The 8,750-nt window shown below is 33.5% G+C and overlaps 1 pseudogene; it reads right to left on the bottom strand.

Annotated features, from left to right (window-relative positions):
- LOC143598106 (uncharacterized) lies at nucleotides 1-5,869 on the bottom strand (annotated as a pseudogene).
- Nucleotides 5,870-8,750: the final 2,881 nt, after the last annotated feature.

Genomic DNA, 8,750 nt, shown 5'->3' with positions numbered 1-8,750 from the left:
ACTGACTACGCTGATGCTTCTTTTCCGGTTTCATCTTCATCGGCTATTTTTGTAAGTTCTTCCTTCACCATGCATTTTAAGGACACCTTTCTTGGCGTGAGATCGGTATCGAATTGCTTATCTGAAATAAAAAGTCAAATGTAAAAAACCGAGTGGTCAAACTACTTAGTACTGTAGGGGCATTATAGTCAAATGTAAATATGGGTGTACGGTATTTATAATTTTATGCAACTTTCTTTATAATTCTTAAGGTTTCTATCATCGCATACCCAAAATTTAAATACAAACAACCCTATACGTGCTTTAATATACTTAATTATATAAAAAACCTCTATGTACAACCTAAAAAAGCTACAAGTAAGATCTCCGATGCACAAAATCTGCCAATGTAAACTGATGTTAAAACAGACTGACGTCAAAATGTGTAAATGTTGGCTATTTAAATTTGAAATGTGGGTAAATGATTATAATTATAACTTACTTATTAAAAAACATTTAAATTTTTTATGAATCTAAGCAAATCCTTTAGCTTAACACATTTGACTGTTAAAGATAAAAAACACCGCACAAATCAACCTATTTGCAAAATGGGTCGAAAACGCAAAACTGTAATGTTCCAAATGAAGAGTATAGAGTGCTTACTAAGCAGTTTGAGAATGTCGAGAAAGGTTGCCTGCAAAATAAAGACATTGCTAGTTAGTTTTAAAGTACTAAAATGAAAGTCAAATTTCTTTCAATGAATTAACGTAGGAGATTCTCACCGTATTGAAATCAGCTTCTTTAAGGGTCTCATGTATTGCAGACCTAAGTTCATCGTCACCAGGCTGCGGCTTTGCCTCTTTTGGTGTATCCTTTTCTTTCACAGCTTTTTTCGCTTTATAAAAACCAAGTAAAAGGTATAAATGGTATATATCACATGCAATGAGGTTGGTTGCTAGAATCAGTAATAAATTGTAGCTGGATTTCAGCTTTGCACCTAATATATATGTATGCACCACATGACACGGGACAGATGATGTGACATTTAACAAGTGTTTTTAAATATAACTTTAAAAAAAGATAATTGTTTTTAACTTGTAAACAGATGTATTTTCTTATTATTTTCCACATAAACGTCTTTTGAATATGTGGAATCTGGAATCTGACGTTGCGGCTTGCGTGGCTAACTGGCTATGCAATAACCAGTGCCACATTGACAAGCAACAATTTACATGTGGTTTCACTTGCAATGAGATCGGTTGCCAAATGTGGTAATAAATTGCAAGTTAAATTTCAAATCTACGCCTGATTTAATATAAATATGTCACATGACATATACTTTGGCATTTTACAAATATTCGTAACTTTAAAAAGGTAACTTTAACAAAGCAACTAAATTTACCAGTTTTTTCTTTGGAAGCAGATTTTTTGGAAGTTAAAGTCTTGTCATCAACCACCGGATCTTTTTTTCTTCTTGGAAAAAGTCTTTGTGGGAGGTTGACTTTCACTTTCATCCTTGGATTTTGACTCAACTGTGGTTGGAGTTTTCTTTTGAGCATTAGATTTCTTTGGTGGTGGTGCTTTTTTGGATTTGGTTTTTGAAGCTGATTCCGTCTTGGAAGAAGATGTTTTAGAATCCCGTTTGCGCTTCTTACTGTTTTCTTCTTCTTCTTCATCTATGGATTCAGGATCAGACGCGTGTTCTTCACTTTGAGATTTTGCAGACCCGCCATTCTCGTTCTGATGCTCATCATCTTCATCCTCATGTTCTTCTTCTGAGTCTTCGGTCTCAGAAGTTCCCTTTTGTTCTTTATATGCACGTTTACTTTTCTGCTTTCGTAAAAACATACACAAGATCGCTATAAACTTTCAATGTAAAGGCATAAACAGGGTGTAAAACCCTGCATACTGTCAATGAAAAAGCAGTTATGTCCTCAAATATTTGCATGACTGATTCAGTCCTCCATTTTTTTGTCAACTTAAAAGTACAGATTTTGCGGTACTGTTTAGTGATTTAACCACTTAAAAAGTAAAAGTACATAGGTGACCAGTATGCAGTTTTTTCACAAAATAAAACCAACAGATCATAGTGCCACTTCAATAAAAGCGGAATTTTTTTCAAGATAACCATTTACAAATAAGAGAATGTACCCTTGAAGAGTCTTTTGAAGGTGTAGCCTCAGGAGTTGATGCGCTTTTTTTGTTCACCCTCTTGCGTTTGCTGCCTTTGCTTGACTGAAGAACATGCTTTATATAAGAGCATTTCCAATGAATACACTAAATATTTACACTATTTAGCATAGAAAGAGCAATATTTTTTAAATATGCTTACACCAAATTCATTTCAGCTCCAATGAATGCACCAAAATTTATAATCATATTCTTTTACACCAGGTAATTTACTCTATACACCAGTTTAGTATTTTTGGTGCATACAGTGGAGACGGCCTAAGAGATGAAAAATGGTATGCAAACAACTTTTGGAGTTAAGGCTGAATTGCTGAAATGACGGACCTGTTCTTTCTCTGCGAGCAGCTCACTAGTTGTGGCATGTGGAGCCAACAAAAAATCTATTAGTTTTGCAATGACATCTTCCTGCATGCAAAAAAATAAAATAAAAATTATGTCACGCTGGTTTTACCACAAAATCGAAATCAACAGGCAACTATTATTATGAAAACTTTACTGCAGATACTTAGGATAAGAAAAGAATCAAACAAACCTTCTTTGATGTGGTTCTGGTAATTGATATGTCAAGCAGATCACAGAACTCAAGCAGCTTTTCCTTATTGAGCTTGTCAAGCTTCTCATGCACTTTAGCCTTTTGTTTTTCCTACAAGAATAACATATAAAAAAGTTATAAATCATTCGCAACAAGTCAACAACCAATATGATTATGCAACAATCGCCATTTTTTACTCGCTTATAAATGGATGGGCTGGTTTGGGTCATGCTTTATCTCTGATGCATCAAAACAGGTCAAATATAAAAACCATCTTAAAAGGAAATGAGCTGCAAAACTTGCAAAGAGGATTTTGTAATCATAGCTGATAGTTGACAACTTGACATGCTATTTCACTTATATAGATTTAGATTTTACATGCAAAACTGTTCTACCCAACCCTACACATTGCAGACCATGCCAAAAATGACCCGTTTTGACCTGTTACACAACCAGTCCATCTTTCCACCTTTGATCAATTACATTCCATAATGCACAAACACTGCATATCTACAGTGAGTCCTTTATCACTATCATAAAATTTCTTACCATATTTAAGCATCATAGTATGTACCTTAAATATAGTATATCTACATGCACATATGAATCTTGACAAGTAAAGGTTTTGTGTTTCTCACATTATTTGACATGTAGTGCTCCTACGCTTATCCAGTTAAAATTCAAGGCAGGAAAATGTTTTTCACAAGGGTGACAAAAGCAAGAAGTTACTTTTACCTCATTTTCATGCCAGACAAAACCAGAAAACCGCAGTACATTACTCTTGATTTCTAAAGCCTGCAAGTCAAACACAATAACCACTCGGTCAAAGGAGAAATAATATGTGAAGAAATTTTCCAGTGTGAAGAAAATGAAGAGCCATTACATCTAGAAACTCTAATGACGCATGATAACAGAATCTTAAATCTAGATTGAGTCCATTAAACCAAAAAGGTTTGCAGAACCTTTAGCCGAAGTTGTTTGATGATAGTTCATCATCGATGCTGTTAGGTCTGTACCAACGGATTCAAATAAGTAGCAAATAGGTCGAACGAGGTAGAAACAGTCACAACACAACACAAGAGTGCCTTCCATTTTGAGAATATGCCTAGTGAACACACTTTATACACAAAAATGCTAACTTTATTTTGAGAAAGCAGATATGCATACACATAAATTGAAGCTCAGTTACCTTTCCTCTCTTTACAAATAAGATAGTATGGAGCAGCTTAAGTGTCTCATCAGCCACCTTCTTCTTGGATAACTTGAAAGCGACTGAAAAGTAGAACACGCTTTAGAGCCATAAATGGGAAAAAGGTTAAATAAAAAAAACCTTCAATCTCCAAAAACGACAGAGAAAACTTCAAGCTAACTAGAAATGTTAACAAAATCACTGCTATCTTTTTCGCAGAACAAATAAGTACCCAATTTGATCAGAGATGGAACTTAACACACGAAGTCTTCCTTTTTCAAAGTTTGACAAGTTAATGGTTAAAACTCTACCACTCTACACTTGGTAAAATAAGATCTACCATATATGCTATATCTTCATGAGGAATAAATATAAATGATGTGATGGTTCGTGATTTTTTTCCAACTTTTTCCCAGGCAGGCGACTGCTAAATGCTATTGTTTAACAGAAGACAACAATAAAATAATAATTAGATGATAGCGCATTGCACACAAAATAAGTAACAAAAGACCAGAATTCTTTACCAATTACAATGCTGATTTTGTTACTTATTTTGTGTGCAATGCGCTATCATCTAAAACTTCAGAAACAATAACAGTGTCAAGTCATCCTTTTGTGTTAAGGTAACACAAAAGGATGACCTACATAACTAAAGTTAAAGCGAACGCAGCACCAAAACTTCAGAAATAATAAAAAGGAAAGATGAAAAACTTATATTTTAATAATAATTGCATGTATGACATCAATATACTAATCACAAGTGAGTGAAGATCCAAAAAAATTTCCTAGATTATGAAAGGTGTTTCCTCTTTTCAACAGGTTGACTAATCTTTACCAAATAATATATAATAATGTACAAAAAAGGGTATCACAAATTGTTAAATTAAAATGTGGAAAATGCTAAGCATAACCCTCAAGGGAACCATAGCATGGTTAATTTTAATCAACTATGTAAACATATAGTTTACAATAGGGATAACTTCATAGAATAGTAACCTTAAATTTGTTGTGGAGCACTCCTTTTTAGACAAAAATAGCCATATGGCATATGTCCATTGTTACCCATATCACTAAGGGTTATGCTTTAATTAATCCCTTACAATTATTGCAAACCAAACTAACTGTCAGAAGCAAAAGTTAATCAAATAATGCAACGTCAGCATCAAAGGGAAAAGACATTAACACATTTAGAACTTTACCGTTGGGGATATCTTTCAAAGCCGTGCCACGTCCCTGCATGGCATTATAACATGTATGTTAGTCAAAAAGGAAACAGCGTGCTTCTACAATTTAAGATGTAAACGACAAACAAAATCTTAAAAGTTCCTTAATACCACCTTCTCAACTTGAAATTCCTTGGCGGCGTCCAGCTCAAAAATTGCAACCAATCTTTCTACAGATTTCCGCTCCCTTACCGGTCGATCAATAATTGGAGCAACAGGAGTCTTAAGCTCATCATTCTTCTTTTTCTCATCAGTTGTCTTCTTGTTTTTGCTTTTTTCTCCACCACTCTTCTTTGTTGCATGCTTTTTTGATCCCGCCTCTTCTGAATCAGCACTTTCAGCAACTTTATCATCATGTTGCTCATCTGCGTCTCCCGCGTCATCAACTTCCATTGCATCACTCTTGGCTTCTTCTTTCCTTTCATCTTTTTCGTCTTCCTTGCTATCAGTTACCTCATTCTCTTCTTTATTGTCAACTTTGTCTTCTTCAGTTTTTTTATTGCCATCTTTGACTTCTTCAGTTATTTTATTGTCATCTTTTTCTTCATTTTTTTTATTGTTACCTTTTTCTTCAGTTTTATTATCGTCACCTATGACTTCTTCAGTTTTATTATTCTCATCTATGACTTCCTCAGTTTTTTTGTTGTCGTCTTTGACTTCTCCAGGTTTATCCTCAGTTTTATCACACATCTCCTCAGATCCCTGCTTCTTCCCACCATTGCCAGATTTAACCGGGGACTTGGTTCCATTATCCATCGGCCTCGACCATGTTTTCATCGCCCATAACTGAAAATATCAAACTAAAACCAACCGAACATCAGAAAGACAGAAATCAACCACATATAAGCACCATAACACTCTTATAGACAACATCTTTAAGCCAATTACCAACAAACCTTACACAGTTACACATACAGTCATACACTATGGCATACAACTACATCCGGCCTTATTTGCGAAGTATCAACGTGCTTTCACACGTTTTTACCAATCAACTAAGAAATTACACAAAAAAGGAAACCTAGTTTCAATTTATATACCAACCATGACAACATTTTGGTAAAAACACTTTGCTATGATTGTATAATAAAAAGCTTCATAAATAGACTGCCATAAAGAAAAAAAAATATTTATAAAACCTAAGCTGTATAAAAGCTTGAAGTACATTGTTATTATGTTCAATTAACCTCACTTAGGTTTTCAGCTCTATTACTTAACATGCACAAATGCACTCACACAAAAACCTAATTCGCATATCATTCCAAACCTAAAATCGGCACATCTGATTCAAATTAGTGAATTATGCTCACCGACCAACAACGAAACAAAAATTAAGTACGCAGATCAATCAATTCAAAGTTCAAACTAAAACTTCGAATGTCACATAATTCACAAAAATTACAAACCCTAGGTAAACAATGCAATTCATACTGTCCAACTAATCACTCACAACAGTAGCAAGCAAACAATTGATGTAATCACTAACTTAATTAAACAAACAGCATGTAAAATAACCTAAGCTGTACGAATTACTTAACATGCACAAATTCACTCACATCGAAACCTAACTCGCATATCATATTAAACCTAAAATCAACATATCTGATTCTAATTAGTGAATTACTGAATTACACTCACCGACTAACACACAAAACACAAATTAAGAACACGTAGCAATTAATTCACAATAAAACTTCATATATCCACCTAATTCATAACAATTACAAACCCTATGTAAACAATGCAATTCATACTGTCCAACTAATCACTCACAACAGTAGCAAGCAAACAATTGATGTAATCAACAACTTAATTAAACAAACAGCACGTAAAATAACCTAAGCTGTACGAATTACTTAACATGCACAAATTCACTTACATCAAAACCTAACTCGCATATCATATTAAACCTAAAATCAACATATCTGATTCTAATTAGTGAATTACTAAATTACACTCACCGACTAACACACAAAACACAAATTAAGAACACGTAGCAATTAATTCACAATAAAACTTCATATATCCACCTAATTCATAACAATTACAAACCCTAGGTAAACAATGCAATTCATACAGTCCAACTAATCACTCACAACAGTAGCAAGCAAACAATTGATGTAATCAACAACTTAATTAAACAAACAGCACGTAAAATAACCTAAGCTGTACGAATTACTTAACATGCACAAATTCACTCACATCAAAACCTAACTCGCATATTATATTAAACCTAAAATCAACATATCTGATTCTAATTAGTGAATTACTGAATTACACTCACCGACAAACACACAAAACACAAATTAAGAACACGTAGCAATTAATTCACAATAAAACTTCATATATCCACCTAACTCATAACAATTACAAACCCTAGGTAAACAATGCAATTCATACGGTCCAACTAATCACTCACAACAGTAGCAAGCAAACAATTGATGTAATCAACAACTTAATTAAACAAACAGCACGTAAAATAACCTAAGCTGTACGAATTACTTAACATGCACAAATTCACTCACATCAAAACCTAACTCGCATATCATATTAAACCTAAAATCAACATATCTGATTCTAATTAGTGAATTACTGAATTACACTCACCGACTAACACACAAAACACAAATTAAGAACACGTAGCAATTAATTCACAATAAAACTTCATATATCCACCTAACTCATAACAATTACAAACCCTAGGTAAACAATGCAATTCATACGGTCCAACTAATCACTCACAACAGTAGCAAGCAAACAATTGATGTAATCAACAACTTAATTAAACAAACTGCACGTAAAATAACCTAAGCTGTACGAATTACTTAACATGCACAAATTCACTCACATCAAAACCTAACTCGCATATCATATTAAACCTAAAATCAACATATCTGATTCTAATTAGTGAATTACTGAATTACACTCACCGACTAACACACAAAACACAAATTAAGAACACGTAGCAATTAATTCACAATAAAACTTCATATATCCACCTAATTCATAACAATTACAAACCCTAGGTAAACAATGCAATTCATACGATCCAACTAATCACTCACAACAGTAGCAAGCAAACAATTGATGTAATCAACAACTTAATTAAACAAACAGCACGTAAAATAACCTAAGCTGTACGAATTACTTAACATGCACAAATTCACTCACATCAAAACCTAACTCGCATATCATATTAAACCTAAAATCAACATATTTGATTCTAATTAGTGAATTACTGAATTACACTCACCGACTAACACACAAAACACAAATTAAGAATGTGTAGAAATTAATTCACAACAAAACTTCATATATCCACCTAATTCACAATAGTTACAAACCCTAGGTAAACAATGCAACTCGTACGGTCCAATTAATCACTCGCAACAGTAACGAACAAGCAATTGATATAATCAATAACTTAATTGAACAAATAACATGCAACTCGTCAATTAACTTCGAGTATCCTCATAATTTATAACAATTACAAACCCTAGGTGAACAATGCAACTCGTACGGTCCAATTAATCACTCGCAACAGCAACGAACAAGCAATTAATGTAATCAATAACTTAATTGAACAAATAACATGTAAAATCACCAAATCCTTACGTAAATTAGCCTCACTTAGGTT

The sequence above is a fragment of the Bidens hawaiensis genome, unplaced genomic scaffold (assembly GCF_021521415.1).
Source record: "Bidens hawaiensis isolate Kalapana, Puna unplaced genomic scaffold, B.hawaiensis_p1.1 tig00049642_1, whole genome shotgun sequence".
NCBI classification, from domain to species: Eukaryota; Viridiplantae; Streptophyta; class Magnoliopsida; order Asterales; family Asteraceae; genus Bidens; species Bidens hawaiensis.
This window is presented reverse-complemented; position numbering and strand designations above follow the sequence as displayed.